This window comes from Dromiciops gliroides, chromosome 5 (assembly GCF_019393635.1).
Source record: "Dromiciops gliroides isolate mDroGli1 chromosome 5, mDroGli1.pri, whole genome shotgun sequence".
Classification (NCBI taxonomy): domain Eukaryota; kingdom Metazoa; phylum Chordata; class Mammalia; order Microbiotheria; family Microbiotheriidae; genus Dromiciops; species Dromiciops gliroides.
In genome coordinates this window covers 161,610,172-161,636,337 of record NC_057865.1, presented here as the reverse complement: position 1 = coordinate 161,636,337, position 26,166 = coordinate 161,610,172, and positions in this window count along the sequence as shown.

Here is a 26,166-nt window from a genome sequence, read left to right as displayed (position 1 = left end):
ACCCTAATACCTTTGACTCCAATTAGGCTCTCTCTGATGAAATATTTTGCCTGTATCTGCAAACAAGAATACAATCCCATCCCTCACATCCTACTCTAGATCTCAATAATGATGAAAATACAACAATTTCTTTAGTTTTATTTTTTATCCCTACTTCATGGCACATATTGTTGGATTGGATCAGATTGTAAACTACCAGATGATCCACAGAAGTTAGCTCCTTTCCTCCTGCTCCTTAAAGTAATGTCCTAAACTCTCTGTTTCTCTTTTGTCCCTAACAGAGAATGCTTTCCTTGCTTCAGTACATCTCTTCACTTTTGGGCTTTTATTTCCCTCTATGAAATAAGAGGTTGGACTCTATGGTCTCTTCCAGCTTAAATCCTATGAACTTCTGAAAATAATACCTAGAGAAAAGAACTGAATTACCCAATTTCATACAGCCAACCTAGGGGCAGAAATAGGACCACTACTAGATCTTCTAGTCTAGGTTTCCTATACCTTTTCCTTTCCCTCTTTCTCTTCTCTAATCATCTTCATGCATTTGTCTTACTTTGGCCCTGCTTTTTTGCCTTTTACCCAGACTTCATGGGTCATTTAAGGGAAGAAAGTGTGGTCAGGATCAGTGTTGGGATATATAGAGCACTAGGGCTAGACTCAGGAAGATCTGAGTTCAAATCCAGTCTCAGACTTTTACTAGCTGTGTGACCAAGGTCATCACTTTACCTCTGTTTCTTTCAGCTTCCTCAGCTGTAAAATGGGGATAATTAACAGCACCATCTCAAAGAGTTGTTGTGAGGATTGAATGAGATATTTGTAAAACACTTAGCACAGTACCAGCACATCGTAGGTGCTTAATAAATTGAACTTTCCTTTCCCCCTTCCTCCCTTCCTCCCTCCCTCTCTCTTCCTCTTCCTTCCTGTATTTTTTTTCTTCCTGCCTTTTTTTCTCCTTATTATAAATCCTGGAGATGCCAAATGACCATTTTCCATGAAATGTTTCATGTCTTTAGGGTGATTACTGACTTTTACTTTGTAGTAATGATGCTGGTAAACAGGCAAAACAGCAAACACCTATAAGAAAATCCAAACCAAACCAAACCAAACCAGTTGCCTTCAAATGTTGGTGATTAGTGCATGGTTCATAGAATCATCATTCTACAGTTATGATGGACTTTAGTGGTCATTTAGTCTAACCCCCTCATTTTTCTTTTTCTTTTCTTTTTTGTGGGGCAATGAGGGTTAAGTGACTTGCCCAGGGTCACACAGCTAGTAAGTGTGTCAAGTGTCTGAGGCTGGATTTGAACTCAGGTTCTCCTGAATCCAGGGCTGGTGCTTTATCCACTGTGCCACCTAGCTGCCCCGCCCCTCATTTTTCAATAAATACATGTAGCATTTCACAAAACTTAGAATATATTTGCTAGTTGTAGTTCAGTCATTTCTTTGTTAGCTCATTGGGGTTTTTCTTGGCAAAGATCCTGGAGTGGTTTGCCATTTCCTTCTCCAGCTCATTTTACAGATGAGAAACTGAGGCAAACAGGGTTAAGTTAATTGCCCAGGGTCACAGAGCTAGTAAATATCTTAGGTGGGATTTTAACTCAACAAAATGAGTGTTCCTCACTTCTGGGCTGTCACTCTACCCACTGTACTACCTAGCTGCTCCTATATCTTGTAGAAGCTAACTGTTAAATTTCCAGTGTGAGCATTTACAACTCAAAAATTATCAGTGCAAATCAGGGTTGCTTTCTTTGTTGACTGTCTAATCTTAAGTAAGCAATAAAACCAAATTTTTTTCTTTTATATTTTCTTTAGAATTTTATTTTCCAAATTACATGTAAAATACACATTTTGATATCAATTAAAAAAACAACTGTGTTCCAAATTCTCTTCCCTGCTCCATCCCCCCTCAAGAACTCAAGCAATTCAATAAAATCAAGACATGAGCACTAATGCAAAAAATTTCCACATTAGCCAGGTTATGAAAGAAAATAGACAAAAATAAAACTTCACATAAAGGAACTAACAAAAAATATATTTAAATCTGTATTCAAACACCATCAGTTCTCTCTTTGTAGGTGGATTGCATTTTTCGTAAGACCTTGAGAGTTGTCTTGGATCATTGTTTTGCTGAAAGTAACCAAGTCATTCACAGCAGATCATCTCACAATGTTACTGTTATTTTGTATACAGTACATTCCACTTTACATCAACTCATGCAGGTCCATGCAGGTCTTTCTGATCACTTTCTGCTCATCATTTTTTTAAAATAGGAAACTACAGTTATATAGTACTTTAAAGAGAGATTTCCTTACAATAAACCCATGAGGTTGATTATTGCAACAACAGTAATAGGTAACATTTATATAGTACCTTATACTTGACAAAGAATTTTCTTCACAATAGCCAAGTAAAGAAAGCACCATATGTTTTGCCATCATCATCAATCAATCATTAATCAGTCATCATCCATCATTATCCATCAATCCTCATCATCATCCTCAGTCAATCCGCATCATTGTCAATTAATCCTCATTTTCTTCATTCAATCAATCCTCCTCATCAATAAGTCCTTATTACCAATCAATGCTCATCTTTTAATCTTCATCTTCCTCTAATCATCATCAATCCATCAATCAATCCATCATCATCAACAGCAATCATCATCACCATCTTACATTACTTTAGCCTCTGCTTCAAAATTTTTTCACAGCTGCTACTGTTAATATCTTCTTTTACCCTATCCCTCCTGAAAAGCTTTGCTTCTGACTGCCCCCTCCCTCACTCTGCCCTCCTTTCTTTCACCCCTCCCTCCTTATCCCTTTCCTCTCCTACTTTCCTTCAGGGTGAGATAGACTACTCCACCCAAGTGAATGTGTATGTTATTTGCTCCTTGAGGCAACCCTGAAGAAATTAAGGTTTTTGAGCTAATTCTGATGAGTGTAAGGATCATTCACTGTTCCACTCCTCCTCCATCTCTCCCCTGACTCCATAAGCCCTTTCCTGCTTCTTTCATGTGAGATTTTACCCCATTCTACCTCTCCTCTTCCCCCTCCCCCAGTGCAATCCTTTCTCCCCTTCAATTTTACCCTAAAGATGTCATCATGTAGCAGCTAGGTGACACAGTGAAAAAGCTCCCACCCCGGACCCAGGAGGACCCAAGCCTAAATCCAGCCTCAGACACAAGACACTCACAAACCCATGACCCCAGGCATGCCACTCAACCCTGATCACACCACAAAAAATATACATACAAAAAATAAATGCTTTACAGATATCATCCATTCATAATAAATTCCCACCTGTGTCCTCTGTCTAAATTTATTCCTATCATCTACACCAATACAGAGAAAGCTCTTCTAAGCTAGATGTATCATCTTCCCATGTAGGATTATAAACAATTTAAAGTTTGATTTCTATTTCCTGTATAACTTTCTTTCTTTCTTTTGTTCCTTTTCTTCCTTCCTTCCTTCCTTTTCTTCCTTCCTTCCTTTCTTCCTTTCACAGAGCAATTACTGTTAAGTGACTTGACCAGGGTCACACAGCTAATAAGTGTCAAGTGTCTGAGGCCAAATTTGAACTCAGGTCATCCTCAATCCAGGGCTGGTGCTTTTCTACTGCACCATCTAGCTGCCCCATCCTGTTAATTTTTTATGCTTCTCTAGGGTCTTGCATTTGAAAGTCAAATTTTGTATTTAGTTCAGGTCTTTTCATCACAAATACCTGAAAGTCCTTTTTCATTGAAGTCCTATTTTTCCCTCTGAAAGATTATGCTCAGTTTTGCTGGATAGGTTATTCTTGGTTGTAATCCCCCTTTCTTTGCCTTCTGGAATATCATATTCCATGCCCTCCAATACTTTAATGTAGAAGCTGCTAGATCTTGTGTTATCCTGACTGTAGCTCCCCAGTATTTTAATTGTTTCTTTCTGGCTGCTTGCAATATTTTCTCCCTGACCTGGGAGCTCTGGAATTTGGCTCCAATATCCATGGAAATTTTTATTTTGGGGATCTCTTTCAGGAGGTGATTGGTGGATTCTTTCAATTTCTATTTTACCTTCTGATTCTAGAATATCAGGGCAATTTTTCCTGACAATTTCTTGGAAGATGATGTCTAAACCCTTATTTTGATCATGGTTTTCAGGTAGTCCAATAATTTTCAAATTATCTCTTCTGGATCTATTTTCCAGGTAAGCTGTTTTCCAAGACTATATTTCACATTGCCCCCTATATTTTTATTCATTTGGTTTTGCTTTATTGTGTCTGGCTTTCTCATAAAGTCACTAGCTTCCATTTATTCAATCCTACTTCTTAGGCAATTATTTTCTTCAGAGAAATTTTCCATTTGGCATTTCAAGCTGTTGACTTTATTCTCATGACTTTCCTGAATCACTCTCCTTTCTCTTTCCATTTTTTCTTCTATCTCTCTTACATTATCTTCAAAGTCATTTTTGAGTGTCTCTATGGCCTGAGACTAATTCATATTTTCCTTGGAAGCTTTGGATGTAGGAGCCCTGATGTTGCTATCCTCTTCTGAGGGTGCACCTCAATCATCTTTGTCATTAAAGAAACTTTTTCTGGTCCAAACTTTTTTCTGGCTGTTCTTCTTGCCAGGCTATTTCTTGACTTTTAACTCCTTAACATGGGGCACTGTTTCCAGGTTGCACTATCCCAAGCTTCAGGGGATCCCAGGTGGTATTTAAAGAGAGGCACATTCTCAGTGCACCTGGCCTATGCTCTGGTCTGTAAATAACCCCAGGCCAACTTGCTAATTAACCAGGCAAGAAAATGCTGTTTTCTGGTTGTTAACTCCTACAAGGCTGAGTCCCTCCCCCACTTGGGCAGCCACCACTCAAGATTTCTTCCTTGTTCCCTACTGGGGCAGAATAATTGAATTCTACCTCAGTTCCCAGAGATACCCCTGTAGTCTTCCCCCTGGCCAGCCACTCATCCCTCTCACCAGACCATGAGCTTAGTTCCAGAAGGCACTGGCACTGCCATTGATTTGGAGGCTCAGGGGTAACTTTCTCTGTTTCTGCTTTGCCTGGGTCTAGGCAGCCAGCCTGGTGCTAGATCTGCGTTGGCTCAGCCCAGGTCTGGGTAGCCAGCCACAGAGTTGGACTCCATTCCCACCCCAGCACAGAAGTCCCCTCCTGACATACTTCTAAGTTGTCTTTGTCTTTCCAATGATCTCAGCCCATCATTTTTGGGGTTCTTCTGCTCCAGGAATAGCCTTATGGCTTGTTTGGAGTTTTTTAGAGTAATTGTGTCAGGATCTCTGAGTGCTTACTGCCTTTCTTCTGCCATCTTGGCTCACCCTCTCCTCAAAGAGTCCAAACAAATGTTAATAATGCATATTAAGCTTAAAAGTACATTGGGGCAACTAGGTGGTACAGTGGATAAAGCACTGGCCTTGGATGTAGGAGGACCTGAGTTCAAATCAGGCCTCAGACACTTGATACTTACTAGCTATGTGACGCTGGGCAAATCACTTAACACTCACTGCCCCACAAAAAGCAACAGCAAACAAAAAAAAAACCCTTAAAAGTGTGTCCAGAATTAATTTTTCCTCAAACCCCCCACCCTTAGAAACTCACCCCACCATGTAGGAATGCAAACAGTTTAACTTTTAAACATCCCTCATGATTTCTTTTTCTTGTTTACCTTTGCATGCTTCTCTAAAGTCTTGTATTTGAAAGTCAAATTCAAATCTATGAGTTTATTCAGCTCAGGTGTTTTCATCATGAATGCCTGAAATTCCTCTTTTTCATTGAAGTGCCATTTTTCCCCTGAAAGATTTTACTTAATTTTTTGGGGTTAGGTGATTCTTGATTGTAATCCCAGTTTCTTTGCCCTCTGGAATATCATATTCCATGCCCTCCAATCCTTTAATGTAGAAGCTACTACATCTTGTGTTATCCTGACTGTAGCTCCACTTGATTTTTTTTTCTTTTTAGCTGCTTGAAATATTTTCTTCTTGACCTGGGAGCTCTGGAATTTGGCTATAATATTCCTGGAAGTTTTCCTTTTGGAATCTCTTCTGGAACTTTTGTACCTCCTTTTCCATTAGGCCAATTTGTCCTTTCAAGCTGTTGACCTTTTTTCCCCCATGACACTCCTGCATCACTTTCATTTCTCTTTCCATTTTTTGCTCTACCTTTCTAACTTTTCCTTTTCCCTCTCTTACTTTATCTTAAAAGTCCTTTTTGAGTGCTTCTATGGCCTGAGACCACTTCATATTTTTCTTGGAAGCTTTGGATGTGGGAGTTTTGACTTTGATACCTTCTTCTGAGGGTGTATTTTCATTTACCTTGTCACCAAGAAACTTTTGATGGTCTGAATCTTTTTCTGCCTGCTCATTATCCTAGCCTATTTCTTGACTTTAAACTCCTTCTTAAAGTGGGGCACTGCTTCCAGGATGCACTGTCCCAAGCTCCAGGTGGTCCCAGGTGGTATGATTTAGGGAGAGGCTCATTCTCAGGCTACATGGCCTATAAGTAACTAGAGGCCTGTTTGCTCTTTAACAGAAGCAGAAATCCAGTTCATTATGGTGTCACACTTGGCATACCTATGCCCTTCCCCCACTGAGCCACTTCCCCATAAATTTGCTTCCTGGGCAACAGAACAGCACATTGCCTCTGCTCCAGCAGAGACCCCTGCTATCTCACCACCCACCAATCACTGGACCCCCTCACTGGTCTGTGATCTCAGTTCCAGAAATAGCCACTGATGCTGATGATTCCAAGGCTCTGGAGGTTTGGACTGCCTGGGGCTGGGTCTGTGCAGTGCTGCTTTGCTCCTCTCTCACTCTGGTACAGCAGACCTTCCCTGCCACCCTTTTAAGCCATCTCTGGCTGGACAATAATCTCACTCTGTTCTTTTGTGGGTTCTGCTGCTCCAAGAATATTCTTATGGCATTATTTGGAGGTATGTGGACAGATCGCAGGGAATTCTGTAAGTTACAGCCTTCTCTCCACCATCTTGGCTCTGTCCCTATCTAAGTATTTTAAGTCAAGCTAAGAATAGATCAGGAAGTTCTGAGCTATTTATTTTAGGTTTGTTGTCTTGCTTGTTGAAACCCCTAAGTACCCTAAAGACTCAGCTCTAATGCTATTTCCTTCTTTCCATATCCTACCACTTGTTAGTACTCTTCTCTACAAATTACTTTCAATTTACTTTATCTGTGCACATATTTCCTTTTACCAGAATGAATAAATGGAAATAAATATACAAACTTTATTAAATACTTACTAAAAGCAAAGCATTGGGCTAAGAGCTGGACCTACGAATAGAGCATCTTTTATGTAAAGAGAGTTCATATTCTAACAGGGAAAAAACAATCATATAAATGGTTTCAGCTATAGTTGAAAGTCTGAGAAGGTAGAAAACTTTGTATACCTTTTACCTAGCATATTACCTGGCACCTAGTAGGTACTTAAGTGATTATTGATTTGATAATTTGATTAATTTATCCTAATGAAGTTTAAAATTATGTTGACTAGGTACAGGTATTGAAGATTTGACTGTTTTGCAGAAATGTAAGCTTGATGACTTGTACTTAGGAAAACCTGCCTCAGATACTTCTTAGATTTGTGACTCATGGCAAGTCACTTAACTTCTTTCAGTCTGTTTCCTCATTTGTAAAATGACAATAATAATATTTACCTTATATGATTTTTGTGAAATTCAAATGAGGTAGCATATATAAGGCACTTTGCAGTCCTTAAGTATCTGGGCAAAGAGTAAACTGACAAGATGAACCCAATTTGCCATCTATAGAGCATGCGTCCTGAATACCTTACTATATGGCAGCGAAACATGGACTACATACACTAGACAAGAGAAGAAGCTTAACAGATTCCACATTCACTGCCTTTGCAACATCCTTGGCATATCTTGGTCAGATAGGATCACCAACACACACAACTTCCAAGCATCTACACGCTACTGAAACAAAGATGGCTGCACTGGCTCAGTCATGTGCACCCCATGCAAGACAGGCACATTCCTAAAGACCTACTCTATGGTGAGTTAGCCCCAGGCCAAAGACCTGCCAGACGCCCCCACCTTTGCTACAGAGATTTATGCAAGCGAGACTTGAGGGCTCTGGGAATAGACACTGGCAGTTGGGAGGAGATGGCCAAGGACCATGCCCGATGGAGTTCAGTACTCAGGAGCATCTTGCATGCAGCTGAGATGGGCCTCCAAGCTCTTAAGGAAGAAAAACCAATGAGATGCAGGAACCAATAGGCAACAGAGAACGCAATTTTCCGATGTCCTCCTTGTGGCAGGAGCTGTGGCTCCCGCATCGGACTGCACAGCCACACTGTGGCCTGTGGCTCTTCAAGGTACTGATCCATGGTCATCCATGACTGGCGGAAGCCTACTACTACTACATGCATACATGCATTTATAAATTCTAGCTATGTATGTATGCAAACGTTCATATTAGCAATTCTATTTTTGAATAACATTTTAATAGAAAGGCTCATTTTACCAAATAAAAGGATCATTAAGGAAGACTTAAGTGATGCTAATGAACCCTTTATATCATTTTTATTGAGCTTTTGTAAATCCCTAATTCATTAGCAAAGAAAAACAATGCTATTTTTTTTTACACTAAAATAGAAGGTTTTCACTTTTCTAGGAAATGATCATTTCATTTTTATGTAGGTTTATGTGGTTTGGTGAAAACCTACTAGAATTGGAGTAAAAAAAAGAAAAACCTGGGTTCAAATGCTAGCTTTATGAAAGAAAAAAAGAACCCAAGATGACAGTAACTTTCACAAAACCTTACAAAGAAGAGTTATGCATCAAATATAGAGCAAATATAGCTGAATTTATAAAATGAAATAACTAAGGAAATAAACACTTTTTTAAAAAAGAAAGAATCCCAATAAGATAAAATTCTTATGAATTAACACTAAAAAATACTAATACTTAATGTGCCCATTCAGTACCCCTTATCCACCAACCTACATGCATTGGCAGGAATGCACAAACTAAAGACCTCAGATTCTGTCTAGAACCTGTATTGAAACCTTGTGCTACAGACTCTATAAGTACACTTTACCCCTTCCTTTAGCCATTAATTTTATTTATCAATATGAGAAGGCTAGGTGGCACAGCGGATAACTAGGTGGCACAGTGCATAAAGCACCTGCCTTGGATTCAGGAGTACCTGAGTTCAAATCCGGCCTCAGACACTTGACACTTACTAGCTATGTGACCCTGGGCAAGTCACTTAACCCTCACTGCCCAGCAATATATATATGAGAAGGGATATGGTAGAAAATGTTTTCTGAGTGGCCCTTTGGTTAGAGACCCCCAAGGTTTAAAATATTCTGTCTGAAAATCCTTCTTTGTTCTCCCCCACCCATGAAAAAATAGCAGATTTAACTTTAGCTGCACAAAAAAGTAAGGGGAAGAGCTAAGGAAAAAACTGTGGCAAGGGCCTAACAATTATCTACAAGGACTGAAATCCAGCTTGCAATGAGTCCTATCCTACACTTGGGGCAGGAATGCAGGTTGCTGAATACTAAATCTGCCAGTTTAGCAGGAAGTTTAGATTGTTTTGTAGTGCAGTCTTGGGGCGGGGGGCGGGGGGGGGGGGTTATCGACAAAAGGGGAGGAGTCACAAAGTGAATGATGAATGGACATAAGATAACAAAAAGACAAAAACACTGAAGATCTTGAGTGGAAGATTATTCAATAAAAACCCAGAGCACAGATACATCAACAAGTAGAAAAAAAATTAGGATAAGTACTAAACTCTCAAAGAGATTACAAAGTTCTTTTTAACAAATATGACAAGATAAAGGAAACTAATCACTGATGAAGCACAGAATGCTATGGAATTCCAAGCATAGAAAAACAGCAAGTAACTAAAAAACCGAAATCCATAATGGAAGAAATTAGGAAGAAATTAGTGCAGTAATTTAAAAAACAACAACAAAAGCCCCCCATAACTGAATTAGCAAATTGGAAAAAAAATAATCAAGGTAGGAGAATTTCTCTAGATTAACAGATTTAGAATACATAAATACTGAAGTGCAAGAAATCTTACAGAAGGTACCAATGTTTAAATAAAGTATAGATTTCTAGAGAAGCCAAGTAATTGGGTCTTTCTTTCTTTCTTTCTTTCTTTCTTTCTTTCTTTCTTTCTTTCTTTCTTTCTTTCTTTCTTTCTTTTTTGCAGGGTGCTGAGGGTTAAGTGACTTGCCCAAGGTCACACAGCTAATAAATTTCAAGTGTCTGAGACTGGATTTGAATTCAGGTCCTGCTGAGTCCAGGGCCTGTGCTTTATCCACTGGTCCATCTAGCTGCCCCAAGTAATTGGGTCTTGAAAACAGAATGAGAAGAGAAATTAATGATCATAGTTCTCTCAGAAAAACATGACACATCAAAAAATCCTCAATACTATAATAATAAAATAAAACTGCTCAGAACTTCTGAATACAGCAGACAAAACACCAAAAGAAAGAACCCACACATTGCCTTTGAGTAAAAAAAACACACACATATTATATATTTTAAATCTCAACTTTATCACTAATGAGCATTGTAGCCTTTGCAAAGTCAATGAATATTTTTGAGAGGGTAATTTTCCTCATCTGTAAAATATTTGGTTTGGTCTACATAATGCCTTCCGGCTTTATAATTTAGGTCTTTTTCCCTCCCAAGAATAGTACTCACACCTTCAGTGACCACAAAAAAATGATAAACAGGAAAATAAATGAAGGAACTTGGGATATTAAAAAAGTACATTTTATCCTTTGCTATGTATATTAACTCCTACTCCATAGCACTGTCTTAATAGGAAAAGGTATGAGAAAGGGAGGTTGTCTGGGGGAAGAGAATATAAAAATATCTTGGAGAAAGGATGTTTGTAATTGGTAATAACCATCTCCACCTCTGTTCCACAAATTTAGACTTATGATATTCCTGTACAGATAAAGATAGAAAGGATGACATCAATTTATAATGAAATTCTAGATAGTCTTTTGCAATGGTGGCTTGTAAGTATTTAGAAAAGCAGCAATCATGAATCAGTATGGGTTCAATAAGAATATGAATAAAAAAATAACATAATTTCCTGTGTTGCTAAGGTTATTACCTTGCAATATCATGAAACTATGTGGAGATAATACAAGCTTTGAAGAAAGAAGACTAAGTTCAAATTCCCACCCTTTCTTTGGCTATGTTTGTGACCTTGGACAATTCAATTTAGTGCATACTATGTATAAGGCAGACAGCTAGTTGGCTCAGTGGATAGAGCACTGGACCTGGAGACAGGAAGATTTGAGTTCAAACTTACTAGCTATTCAATCTTGGGTTGGAAATGGCAAACCACTCCAGTATATTTGCCAAGAAAACCCCATGGACAGTATAGTCTATGAAATCATGATGAATTGGACACAACTACATGACTGGATAACAACATGCACAAAGCTTTATGTATACAAAGACCTTCACAGAATAATTTCTACCTTCCCAGAATGTCTCAAAAATCACAGATAGTCTACATACATGCACACAAATATACATGTATATATGAAATATATATTATATGTGTGTGTACTGTATATATGTACCATATACAGTATGTGCATATATGTAATGTGTACGTATGCACATATAATGGAAAAATGAAGAATGAGAGGAATGAGAAGAGACCATTAAAAACTGAAATGATCAAGAAAAGCTTCATAGAGGAGGTAGCACCTTAGCTGAACCTTAGAGAAAGACAAGGATTTTGAAAGGTAGATATAATAAGGGTCTATATTTCTGCACATGGTGAATGACTTGTGAAAGAAGTAAAGTACTGGGGCAGCTACGTGGCACAGTGGATAGAGCACTAGCCCTGGGGTCAGGAGTACCTGAGTTCAAATCCAGCCTCAGACACTTAACACTTACTAGCTGTGTGACCCTGGGCAAGTCACTTAACCCCAATTGCCTCACTAAAAACAAAAAAGAAAAAAAAAAGAAGTACTGAGTTCAGAGAGAAGCTAGTATTATAGTCTGATTAAAGGTACATGGGAGTCATATTGTAGAATACATAAAATGCCAAGCCAAGGAGTTTCTATTTTGTCCCGCAGGCAAGGAAACGCATTCTAGAATTTTGAGCATGTGAGCGTCATTTCTAGGCTTGTGTCATGGGAAGATTATTGTGCCATCTCTGTGAAAGATGGATTGTAAAGGGAGAAAATTGAATAAGGGAGAACAGTTTGGAAGCTTTATAATTATCCAAATAAGGAGTGATGAGCTTCTGGATTAGTGTGGTTATCTTTGTGCATGTAGTATGCTAGAGTTGATGTGGAGACTTGGTAAATAATTGGGAATATGGAGTGAAAGAGAGGACAAAAGTAATGGATAAAGATGCCATACCTGATGAGTGTTAAGATAAGGCTGCTTTCAAAAGATGCAGGGAAATTTAGACTTTTTTTTATCAGTGAGGATGATGAAGCTATTTTGTACACATTGAATTTAAGATGTTTCTGAGATATGTACTGTATAGAAATACACAGCAGATTGGTGACAATGTGTGACTGGATTTCAGGAGAGATATTAGCTAAATATTAGATATTAGATAAATTTATGAGTTATATAACATTATCTAGGAGAGTTAGAACTGCTTCTTGGGGTGTAATGGGTGTGGCATGTGAATTTGATACTGGTTGATTAACCTTATGAAGAAGCATTGATAAATTGATTGATGTCAATCAGAAAGGAGGTTTTTAGTGATGTACCAAACAGATATTATTAGCTCTGCTTGTCTGATATTTTTATCAATGATGTGAATGAAGATATAGCATGCTTAACAAATTTTAGCTGACAGAAACCTGGGAAGAATTGCTAATATGCTGCATGATTGAATTGGCACCTTAAAGTTCTCCGTGGGCTGGAATAGTGGATTTCATGTCATGAGATGAAAACAGGCATAAATATAAGGGTATCCATTGCTTGAGGTAATCCTAAATATAAATAATAATTGCAGGGCTGATTTCCAATGGTGATACACTGAGATGTCCAGCAGTAAAGTTAAATTGAGTAAAATGGGAAAAAATTAAGGGCAGAATCAAGGTGGAAGGGCTAATGGACAAATGTGGCCACAAGACTCCTGGTCTTGGTTTATAGAAACTGATCATTCTCCTATCCTTTCTTTCCTGCAAAGGAGGATGGGTATTTCTGAGATTGCCTTCTGGCCACTCCTTGAGAGATCATTAAGCCAGGAATCCTAGGCTCTGTATTCCAAGTCAGGCTCATTACATCCCAAGCAGCAGTTGTTTTCTAAAAGATAAAGCAAAGGAGTAAGTAATCTCCCCATTCCCACATAAATCAGGCAGGAAAGTTTGCACTCACAAACTTCGTTCTCTGGAGAGTTGGAAGAGAAGTTGGCCTATTTGGTACACAGGAGTTGGGAGTGTTTACTGTTGATGTACTTCTCTTATCTTGTGATGATTACTATTCTAATCTGTCTTTGTTTTTTTTTACTAGTGAGATAACTTCAATGAATTGTTGATAATGACTTCTCAAAAAAAGGTATAAGAAGTTGGCATTTTATCAGTAAAAAAACAAAGTCAAAGGATCTAGGGCTCAGAGTCATAGGGTTGGCAGCTTGCTGTTCACTATGTCTGAGTTGCACTCTTTAAGAGAACAAATAAAAACACATAATGGGGAATATTCAGCCTAATATTAGTTTATAGTAAACAATATGGGATGTTTAGTTGAGCAAAAGCCTAATATGAATTAATATTGAGATATAAACTCTCCATAAAACTATGTGGTTTTTTGGTGAGGTGGTTGGGGTTAAGTGACTTGCCCAGGGTCACACAGCTAGTAAGTGTCAAGTGTCTGAGGTCGGATTTGAACTCAGTTCCTCCTGAATCCAGAGCCAGTGCTTTATCTACTGTGCCACCTAGCTGGGCCATCCATAAAACTAATTTAATAATAAGCTTTATTAATAAGTATACAGAACAAGGCAGGTAATAGACTCATTTTATTCTGCTATATTCAGATCATATCTGGAGTGAGTGCTAGGTTCTATACTTCAGAAGGGGTATTGACAAATTTGACAATGTCTGGAGAAAGGCAATTGGATGGTGAGGGCCCATCAGACCAAGTCATAAGAAGAATTGTCAGAAGAATTAGGAATTTTCAAATTAGAGAAACCTTATTGTGAATATGATATCAGCTTTTTAAAATGACTGTTATGTGGAAAAGATAGTTATTTTGTTTTCACTTCAGAAATTTAAAGTGATGTAGATATGGTATTAATATAGGGGGAAATTTTTCTCATAATTAGAACTCTACAAAAATATAATTATCTATATTGGCAATTGATGAGTTCCCTTGCAAACATGTACCGAAAATTTCTACATGGAATAGATAGGAAGCCAGAATAGATGACCTCAAGGATCTGTCTTATTCTTGGGGTTTTAATATTTTGTAATAGATCTGAATTTTTGGAAACAAGCATATCCTACTGGTAGAATATATTCAGAAAAAAAGATTATTAAAAGGGTGATTTCATCTTCAATAGGAGTAAAGAGTTCAATCAAGTTAGAAAAATGTAGACCTGAATTCTTGAGAAATAGGAATGAATCAACTGACATTGGACTAGAAAATGATTTTGGGGGAAAGTCTGAACAAATATGGTTATGTGCATATAATTTTTGATGTATAGTCATTTTATAAGTATAAATGCCTAGGCAGTTCTTTTCTTTTTTTTTAATTTGGCCAAATGGCCATGTAGCTAAAAGGTCTGTTGAGTATGAGTTTTGCCTTCTCCATAAGATTCCTTTCATGCTTAACATTAAAGTGCTCATAACAGATATTTATTTATGATGCCCACATTAACCTTTTTATTTTATTACTTTACCTATGGTCATCTCATAAAGTGCTAGATATGGAGTCAAGAATACTAGAATTCAAATATGGCCTCAAACATGTACTAGCTAAGTGACCCTAGGCTTGTCACTTGGCCTCTATTTCCCTTAGTTTCCTCAACTGCAAAATAGGGCTGATAATAGCACCTGGCTTCCAATATTGTTGTGAGGATCTAATGAAATAATATTTGTAAATCACTTAGGATGGTGCCTACCACATGGTAGGTGATTAATTAATACTAATTTCTTTCCTTCTGTTAAGGGCTAAAATTCTAGCTAGTCTGTCTAAAATATCGAATGAGTGGTCACCAATAAATTATACGCTTTAGCAAGAGTTAGGCTTTTAAGCATTTATTAAGGAGAATAAGAATTTGGTAAAGAGAGAGAGAAAGGCCTAGATTCCTACCTATTAAAGGGAGAGCGCATTTCTAGCTCCACTCTCCACCAGAGTCCAAAGGAAGAGAGACTGAGTCAGAGCGCCAGGTTCCTCCCTTCTTCCTTCCACAAGCAGAGGTCACTTCCTGACGCCAAAGAAAAGACGCATGTTCTTGCCCTCAAAGACCTTCCTTTCATGGCAGAACTTTTCTACAGTAAGTTTCCAGTAGGTGGCATCATTCCAATCGTTACACTTCCTTCCTTCCTTTGTTCCCGTGACTTATAATTGTATTGGTTTTCTTTTATTTTGTTTTTGTGTGAAATGAAACAAAGATTTAGATAGAAGCAATGAAAATAGGATCATAGACTTAGAACTAAAAGGATGTTAGAACAGGTGTTAGAAACTTAAATGAAAAATGTGAGTACAAACATCTTCTGCCATATTATTAGAACATAATTGCCTTGTATTTAATTATTTCATTATACATCTGCAGATAGAGCCTTAGCAAATGTAAGGCAAGGGAAATACTTGCCTTAGGTACAAAGAGTTGAGGAGCAGAAAAAAAATATGTAAAAAGGCTTCTGTCATCATCATGCCATGCTATAGAAGGGTGCTGAGAGAATACGATCTTATATTTATACCTTGGGTACAAAATTAGATAATCACAGGCCTGTTGCTATTATCCATGCCTAGACTGTATACTCCTTGTGAATAATACTGATATGCTGGGCCCATAGTTTCTTCCTTTTAAATCTGGCTATCCTCCAAGGTTTGCCCTTAGTTGTGTTCTCTTCTTTTTCTTTTGTAAACATCATCTATGTCAATGGTTTTGATTATTCCTACCGTACGGATGACTCCTCCCAAATCTAGATAGTCACTCTGTCCTCTCTTCTAAGATCCAGTCCTTTATTTACATTTTTTGGTGAGATAAGTCCACCTGGATATCCCACTCAAAACTGCACATATATTATCCTCCAATTATGTTCTGCCCCCTAATTTCTTCAATTTTGTTGATGGAACTACTATTTTCCTATTTGTTCAAATTTAAAACTCCTCAGTCATCTCTTATTTTCATCTCTTGCACATTATAGTAATCTCCCTTTCTTTTGTTCACTATATCTATTGCAATGAGAAGGCTCTGTTTTCAAATCTCACTTCAACAAATATTACTTATGACCACTGGGTAAGTCACTTTACTCCTTAGGCCTCAGTTTCTTTACCCATAAAATAAAGAGGCTTAGACTAGAGAGCTTACAAAGTCCCATCCATCTCTAGATTTATGAACCTATGATCTATATAAATGAAATACGACATGTCATAACAATGACATTAGTTGATATTTTAACATTTTTCTTGAGGCAAAAATGAGCTTTTCTTTATATATTTAAATATAAAATTTCCTAGTGACATTTACTACTTCTGAGATGTATTATATTCACAGAAGCATATTATCATAGAAAATAGAATTATTTAACCATCTCTATTCTCCCAAGGCAAATTTAAGAATTTCCCTAAAATGTATTTCTAAACCTATATATCATTCAATCTAATCTAAATGAGTAAAGTTGATTTCACTACTGTCCCTGGGTTGTATACGTGTGGAGGTAAGGGACGGACCAAATGACCTTACTTGTCCCTTTTCTTATTCCTAGTTAATCTTAAGCCTACATTTCTCTTATTCATTATGCTATCCAATTGCTTTTAGCTATTTCCCATCAGGCCACCCAAGATTGTCAGAAATCCTCTATAGATGCAGAAAGGATGGTATCTGTCAAAATCTTTACTCCAAAATGCTCTGAAAAATTATGTCCAGAAGTGATATGCCATTTAGTTTTTTTCTTACATAAGAAGAAAGCAAAAATCTTTCTTAATCGCAGAAATCAATGAATATTTATCCTAAGTTATTAAGGGTATAAAGACAGTAAGAAAAAAATTTGAAATAATCAACATGTGTTTATTGAGCAATGTGAAAACTTTTTTTGCAATTGTTTTTTAATATTGTAGTTATCAATGATAGGACTCCAACAGGAAGTCACTTAGGCTAAATGGTCCTAATGTCCATAAAGCTATAAGCAATGTCAGACAGCCTGTACTTTTGCATCGTCCTGACTCATTCTGACCTTGAGTCAAACATGTAAATGATCATGGCTCCTGACCGAATCTCACCGCTAAATATCAACACCAATTTTGGGGACCCTAATTACCAACTTGATCTTCGTAGGGAAACTCCCCAATCTGAGTTTGCTATTGCTAAGTGACTCTGGGAATTTCCTTACCAGATCTAGTCTGATCAGGAAAGACCCTTCCCTATATGTGTCATTGATTACTGGTCTTCAACCAAGCTCATCTTTAAGGCATTGAACTTCCCTGCTCAGACCCCACTCTGAGTGTTTACTCCCTCCAAGATATTTTCCACAGGACACATATCCCTCACATGAGTGACCCAAGCTCTGTGTGTGGCTCAGTTTCTGTCTCTTTATATTGTCACATAATGTGTATGTGCTTTTCTCTTTGCCTGCTTGCTGTGCCTCATAGTAATAATGCTCAGGATTGTACTAGTCCCCAGAGTACCAGTTTCCTATAAATTCTTGAACCTGGGTCTTTGCTCTAACTCAAATGGGGTTAGGCTTGCAAAATGAAAGAAATGCTTTATATGTGCCTATTCAATTTCAGATGGTAATGAGACCATTTCTTGGTGTCCTTTCTACCTTTTGCATTGCCAGTCTAAGAAGACTGGGTGGGGCAGTTGGATGGAGTGTTGGATTAAAAGTCAAGACAAATTGGGTTTGAGTCTTGACTCAGACACTTATTTTCTATGTGACACTGGGCAAATGACTTAAACTCTACTTAATTACATATCTATATATTTTATGGATTCACATTTATTTTTTTAATCCATATTAGCTTAAATGCTCTAAAATATAGCTTATGCTTCTTCTGAGAGGGAGCATGGCATAATGGATAGAATATTAGACATAAATTAAAATACAAAGACAATAACTGTGAGCATGGCCAAAGTCACTTAAACTCTCTAAGCTTCAGGTAACTCCCCAAGATTTAAATATTTGATTGTAGTTACTTGTCACCTGCTTTAGTACAGGGAATTTTGACCAACAAATCACAGATTATTAACATATTGACTATTTTGGAAAGCCATCTAAGGAAACATTGGGACCAATCATAATAAGTATATCATGAGATATTCACTTACAAAATGAGTATTTATACCAGTGAAGTCATGATCCTTCTAAATTTTAGAGTTACAATGTGAATTTCAAAATGAATACAAATCATTTATAGAACTACAAGCTGTCAGATCATTTAAAAGTTAAGAATTATATTGAACGAAGGATTGTCATTAATATTCAAGATTTTTAATTGACCTATTAAAACCTTGAGATTTTTAAGCTGGTGAGTTTGATATGAATTGAGTCCAAGGTTTTCACATAATTTTAACTACCTTGAAATTTGATGTTAATGAGGAAATGAATTTGGATTTTATGTTTATACTGCTCAGTTAATTTTTTTCTATGTCCATAGATGATTATACTAATCAGAAACAAATGATTCACATTTCATATTTCCATGTACTTTAGTGCTTAAAAGGCATTTTCCCCCTCAACAATTTTGTGAGCTATTACACATTTTGTTTGTTTGTTTATTTGTTTGCAGGTGAGGGCACCAAGACTCAAAGTGGCTAGAGGATTTGGCTAATATTTCAGAGGACTGGAATCCATGCATCCTTGTACAAGTCTAGAATTCCATTGCTCAAAAATAGCCCCTAAAAGCAGCCAGGCATCTTACAAATTAAACTTATTATAAGAATAAAAGCAGGGACTTCCGGGCAGAGCCAAGATGGCGGAGGAAAGGCAGTGAGCTCCCGAATTCATGACATGATCACTCCAAAAAACATCCAAATAAGGTCATAGGAGAATGCCCAGAGCAGCAAAACTCACAGAAGAATGTGTTGAAATCATCTTCTAACCAAGAATAGCTTGGAAGGTCAGAAGGAGGGAGCTGCTGTGCTGATACAGGAGTCGGGCCCAACCCCACAGTCACCCTGACACAGATCCAGTCTCAGGAAGTCCTCACCAGAGGAGGAGACCCCCAGAGCCTCTGAATCAGCTGAAGCACCAGTGTTGTCTGGAACTAAGCTCACAGTCTGGTGAGTGAGCTGAGCCCTGGGTAGGGGAGAGACTACAGGGGTCTACGCTGGTGCTAAGGCAGAACTTGGATTTTACACCCCTACTGAGAACCAGGTGGTAGGCCCTAGTAGAAGTGGCCCAGGTGGGGGAGGAGCACAGGCTTGTCAGAGGTAACAACCACAACACACAAAGCTGGTTGATTGGCAAGTTGGTCTGGGGTCATCTAGGACCAGGAAACAGGCTGGGTGAGGGAAGAACCTGATTCTCCTTAAATCATACCACCTGGGATTTCTTAAGCTTGGGATACTGCAGCCTGGAAACAGTGTCCCACTTTAAGGAGCTAAAAGTCTAGTAAAAGAAAGGCAAGATGAGCCAACAGAGAAAGGTTAGGACCATAGAAAGTTTCGTCAGTAACAAGGAAGACCAAGGGGCACCCTCAGAGGAAGATGTCAACATCAGGGCCCCTATATCTAAAGCTTCCAAGAAAAATAGGAATTGGTCTCAGGCCATAGAGGTGCTCAAAAAGGACTTTGAAGATAAAATTAGAGAGGTAGAGGAAAAAAATGGAAAGAGAAATGAGGGTGATGCAGGAAAGACATGAGAAAAAAGTCAACAGCTTGAAAGTCAAATGGAAAAGGAGATACAAAAGCTCTCTGATGAAAATAATTGCCTAAGAATTAGGATTGAACAAATGGAAGCCAGTGACTTTATGAGAAACCAAGACACAATAAAGCAAATCCAAATGAATAAAAAAATAGAGGGCAATGTGAAATATCTTCTAGGAAAAACTGCTGACCTGGAAAATAGGTCCAGGAGAGATAATTTGAAAATTATTGGTCTACCTAAAAACCATGATCAAGGAAAGAGCTTAGACACCATCTTCCAAGATATTCTTAGGGAAAATTGCCCTGAAATTCTAGAAGTAGAAGCTAAAATAGAAATTGAAAGAATCCACTGATCACCTCCAGAAAGAGATCCTAAAAAGAAAATTCCTAGGAATATTATAGCCAAATTCCAGAGCTCTCAGGTCAAGAAGAAAATATTGCAAGCTGCCAAAAAGAAGGAATTCAAGTACTGTGGAGCTCAAGTCAGGATAACACAAGATCTAGCAGCTTCTACATTAAAGGACCAGAGGGCATGGAATATGATATTCCAAAGGGCAAAGGAAATGGGATTACAACCAAGAATCACCTACCCAGCAAAACTGAATGGCAAATTTGACTTTCAAATACAAGACCCTAGAGAACCATAAAAAAAAAAAATTGGAGTTGGGGGACATACCTGGGGTCGTACAGTGGGTGACTGTCTTGTGTCTGAGGCCAGGTTTTGGCTGAGAGCCCCCTGGGTCCAGGGGTGATGATTTGTCCACTGTGTCACTTAGCTAGATGATAACATCTTTAGGGTTAAATTGAGGGGTGAAGGAAATTCATTGGGGGAGGGGGAAGGGCAGAAGTGAAATCCTACATGAAAGTAAAAGGAAAAGACTTATGGAGTAGGCGAAGAGATGGGAGAGGATAAGGGCTGTAAATGAATTTTACACTCATCAGAAAAGGCTCAAAGATCTTAAACTCATCAGAGCTGCCTCAAGGAGGGACTAATAGACACACCCAACTGGGTGGAGTAATCTATTTAATCTGGCCAGTAAATGAGCCTAACACTCATCAAAATTGGCTCAAAGACCTCAATCTCATTAGAATTGGCTCAAGGAGGGAATAATGTACTCACTCAATTGGGTGGAGTAATCTCTATAACCCTGCAGGAAAATAGGAGGGGAAAGGGATAAAGAGAGGGGCAAAAGAAGGAAGGGCAGAGTCGGGGAGGGAACAGACAGAAGCAAATTCCTTTTGAAGAGTGATAGGATGAAAGAAGATGGATAATAGAATAAATATCATGGGGAAGGGAATAGGATGGGAGGGAAACAGTTAACAATAGTAATCATGAAAAAGAAAAAAGGGGGAAAAATTGTAGAAAAAATATTTATAGCAACTCTTGGTGGAGGCTAAGAATTGAGATTCAAGGGAATGTCCATCAATTGAGGAATGATGGAAAAAGCTGTGTTATATGATTGTAGTGGGATGGACTTGTGCTACCGGAAATGACAAACAGGATGATCCCCGAAAAACCTTGAAAGACTAATGAACATCGATATATAGTGAAGTGAGCAGAGCTGAGAGGACATTGTGCATAGTGACAGCAGTATTGTTCAATGAGTAATTGTGAATGATTTAACTACTCTCAGCAGTGCAATGATCCAAGACAATCCCAAGGAACTAATGAGGAAGCTTACTATGCACCCCTATAGAAAGAACTGATAAAAAAAAACAAAACACTTGTGGATTGTACATATATAACCTGATTGCAATCTTGTGGAGGGGGGAGGAAAGGGAGGGAGGGAGGGAGAAAAACTTAGAACTCTAAATCTTATGAAAATGAATGTTGAAAACTACCCTTACATGTAAATGGAAAATAAAATAAATATTTGGTGAAAGAAAAAAAAAGAATAAAAGCAGGGGCAGATTCAAGGTAGTGGAGGAAAGGCTGTGACCCTCTCACACTCCTGAAAAATCCATCTACATATCTAAAAAAATAGTGCCATAAAACAAATCCTGGAGGAGCATTACCTACAAAAGAACAAAGTGAGACTATTTATCTAGACAAAAATTGCTTAATTAGGTGACTGGGCTCGTTTGCTATTCAGGGTGAGAGAGGAACATAGCACATGGCTTAGATCCAGCCTCAGGCTGGCTGCACCTCCAGAGCCTCGGAATCTTCAGATGCTTCTTCTGAAACTCAGCTCACAGACCAGTGAGGGGGTTGAGTGGTTGGCTGGGGGGAAAAATGGGGGTCTCTGCTGGAGCTAAGGTGGAGTGCCCATACTCTGAACCAGTGAGCAGACTGGCCCAGTGGGGGAGGGGCACAGGCATGCCAAGTTTCTGATGAGAGAGAATTAGATTTCAATCAGTCTTCTGCTTCCCAGTTAAAGAGAAAGCAGACTGTGGTTACTTACAGGCCAGGAAGGCTGAGAACATACCAAATCCTACCCCTGGGACACCCTGTAGCTTGGGTCAGTGTTTCCTGGAAGCAGCACTACATGTTAAGAAGGAGTTAAAAGTAGGACAGATAGGTAGCACAGTGGAGAAAGCACTGGACTTGGATTCAGGAGGACCTGAGCTCAAATCCAGCCTCAGACACTTGACACTTCCTAGCTGTGTGACCCTGGGCAAGTCACTTAACCTTTGTTGCCCCACACACAAAAAAAAGAGTTAAAAACCAAGAAATAGGCCATCAAGATGAGCAGTCAGAGAAAGCAGTAGATCATAATAAGCTTCTTTGGTGGCAAGGTAGATCAAAAGACACTTTCAGAAAAAGATAATAACAAAGTCAAAGCTCCTACATCCAAAGCTTCCAAGAAAAATATGAATTGGTATCAGGCCATGGAAGCACTCAAAAAGGACTTTGAAGGTAAAGTAAGAGAGATAGAGGGAAAAGTTAGAGAGGTAGAAAAAATGGAAAGAGAAATGAGAGTCATGAAGTAGGGTCATAAAAAAAAGTCAACAGCTTGAAAAGCCAAATTGGCCAAATGGAAAAGAAGGCACATAAACTCTCTGAAGAAAATCATTGCTTAAGAATTAGGATAGAGAAAATAGAAGCTATTGACTTTATGAGAAATCAAGACACAATAAAGCAAATCCACATGAATAAAAAAATAGAGGTCAATGTGAAATATCTCCTTGGAAAAAGAGCAGACTTGGAAAATAGATCCAGGAGAGATCATTTGAAAATCATTGGATTACATGAAAACCATGATCAAAATAAGAGCTTTGACATCATCTTCCAGGAAATTGTCAGGAAAAATTGCCCTGATAATCTAGAAGCAGAAGGTAAAATAGAAATTGAAAGAATCCCACAATCTTCAGAAAGAGATCCCAAAAGGAAAACTTCCAGGAATATTATAGCCAAATTCCAGAGCTCCCAGGTAAAGGAGAAAATATTGCAAGCAGCCAGAAAAAAGAAATTCAAATACTGTAGAGCTACAGTCAGGTTAGCACAAGATCTAGCAGCTTCTACATTAAAGGACTGGAGGGGTTGGAATATGATATTCCAGAGGGCAAAGGAACTGGGATTGCAACCAAAAATCAGCTACCCAGCAAAATTATAATTTTATTTATTATGAATTAGTATATATAAATTATATAAATTAGTATATATAAATAACATAAATTATTATAAATTTATTATAAATTAATATAATCTTTCAGGGGGAAAAATGGCACTTCAATGAAAAAGAGGACTTTCAGGTATTTGTGATGAAATGACTGGAACTGAAAAGAGACTTTCAAATACCAGACTGTAGAGAAATATAAAAAGGCAAACAGGAAAAAGAAATCATGAGGGATATGAAAAGGTTAAACTGTTTACATTCCTACATGAGAAGATAATACTTCTAACTTATAAGAACTTTTTTAGTATTAGGGAAGCTGAAAGGAATGTACTTAGACAGTAGGTACAGGAATGAAATTAATATGAAGGGATGATATCTGTAAAGCATTTGTTTTCTGTTTATCCTTGTTTTTTTGTGGGTCAAGCAGGGTGGGGTGGCTTATGTCTGGGGATTTAGGCTTGGGGCCTCCTGGGTCCAGGAATGGTTCTTTGTCCACTGTGTCACCTAGCTGACCCATAATGACATCCGAGGGGGGAGGGAGGAGAGGGAGGGAGAAAAATCTGAAATTGTAAAGCTTGTATAAACAAAGGTTGAGAACTATCTTTACATGTAACAGAAAAAAAATAAAATACTTTATTAATTAAAAAAATAAAGTTAAGGGCTAAGAGGAATGCATTGGAAGAAAGGGAAAGGGAGAGGTGGAAGGTGGTAAAGTAGCTCACATAAAAGAAACAAGAAAAAGCTTATGGAGTGGAGGGGAAGATGAGGAAGAAGCAGGGGAGTGAGTGAGTCTTATTTTTGTGAAAATTGGCTCAAAGAGGGAATAACATACACACTCAAGTGTGTATAGTAATATATTTTGCCTGAGGGAAAGTGGGCAGGAAAGGGATAAGAGGGGGAGAGGTGAAGGAAGGGAGGGCAGATTGGGGAGGGGGCAGTAAAAAGCAAAACACTTTTGAGGAGGGATAAGGTGAAAGAAGATAGAAAATGGAGTAGATATCAAGGGGAGGGAATAGGATGAAGGGTAATAGAGTTAGCAAGAGTAACTGTGAAAGAAATGATGAGCAGGAAGCTATCAGAAGGACATATAAAAAATGTGAACCATCAACAGAGAAAAAACTGATGGTATCTGAATACAGCTTGAAGTATGATTTTATTTGTTAGTTCCTCTTTCTAAAGTTATTTTGTCTATTTTCTTTCACAAGCTAATATGAAGATGTTTTGCATGACTGCACATGTATGACATTGAATTGCTTGATTTCTTAGAGAGGGTTGAGGAATGAGGGAAGAAGAAAATTTAGAACACAAAATTTTAAATAATCAACGTGAAAAATTTTGTTTTTACATGTAACTTGGGGAAAATTCTAAATAAAAAAATTAACTTAAAAGTGAAATGTCAGAAAATTTTTAAAATTAAAAAAATAATAAAAGCATGTGAAACAACTCAATTGTACTTGTCCCCAGTACTGGAGAAGCTAAGACAAAACCAACAAACTTCAAGTATGGATATGACATTGAGTTATTACTGCCTTACTTCAAAAAAGGTTTTTGTTATATCTCAAGATCCTTCTCTGCTTCATGATTGAGCAAAGGAATAATATTTAAATAATTTTTACTGTATTATACTAACATATTGGTGGGTATAGCCTTTCATTTTTTCAGCAGCAAATTATATTGAAGATCACACTGGATCCAATCAGGCATTAACTATGTATAATAAATTATCAATAACTTCCACACATTCCAGCTTTCTACTCAAGGTAAACCAAGTCCTTCCTTTTTACTTCACTTTAGATTTTTTTTTTCACTCAAGTTATATAATAAAGATACTTTGGCTAAGTAAGGGAGTAATATTGGAAGAGGGGTGACCTGTAAGGAGAATATGAAGGGTAGGAGGGAAAGTAAGCAGAGAACACAATGGTGGGTTCTAGGAGAATAGTAACATGGTCAGAGGACCTTGGAGATGGGAGAGGGTCTGATGTAGGAGAAGGATACTGGATAGTCAAGGTGTTAATGCCAGGACTGTAATATAGTACTAACAGAATATTTTTACTCCCAAATATTTTATATATTTGGTAATTATTTTGCATGAAATTTTCCTTTACATTATTGATTTTTGGATTTGATGTTACTATATAGAAACGCTATTGATTTGTGTGGGTATAGTTTGCGGACTGTGACTTTGACTAAACTATTATTTCAGTTTCTTTGCTTATTCTTTAGGATTTTCTAAGTAAATCTTCATGTTTTCAACCAGTAGAGATAATTTATCCTCTTTGCCTACCATATGTCTTTGCTTTTCCTCTTTTCTTATAGGATACCATTCTAGAATTCTATCAAGTAATCCCAAAAGAGTCAACATCTTGTATTACTATTACCTTTATTGGGAAAACTTCTATTGTATTGCTATTGTATATGAGGCTTTTTGTTGGTTTTAGATATTTTCATGATAATAAAAAGTATGTCCAATGTATATACATGGTAGAGGTTTTTTGCATAAATTAGTACTGTATATTTTCAAACATCTATTGAGATCATTGTGTTTTAGATGATCAATCATCAAAAAGAAAAACATTTGTTTTTTTCCAATAATGAACAATGCCT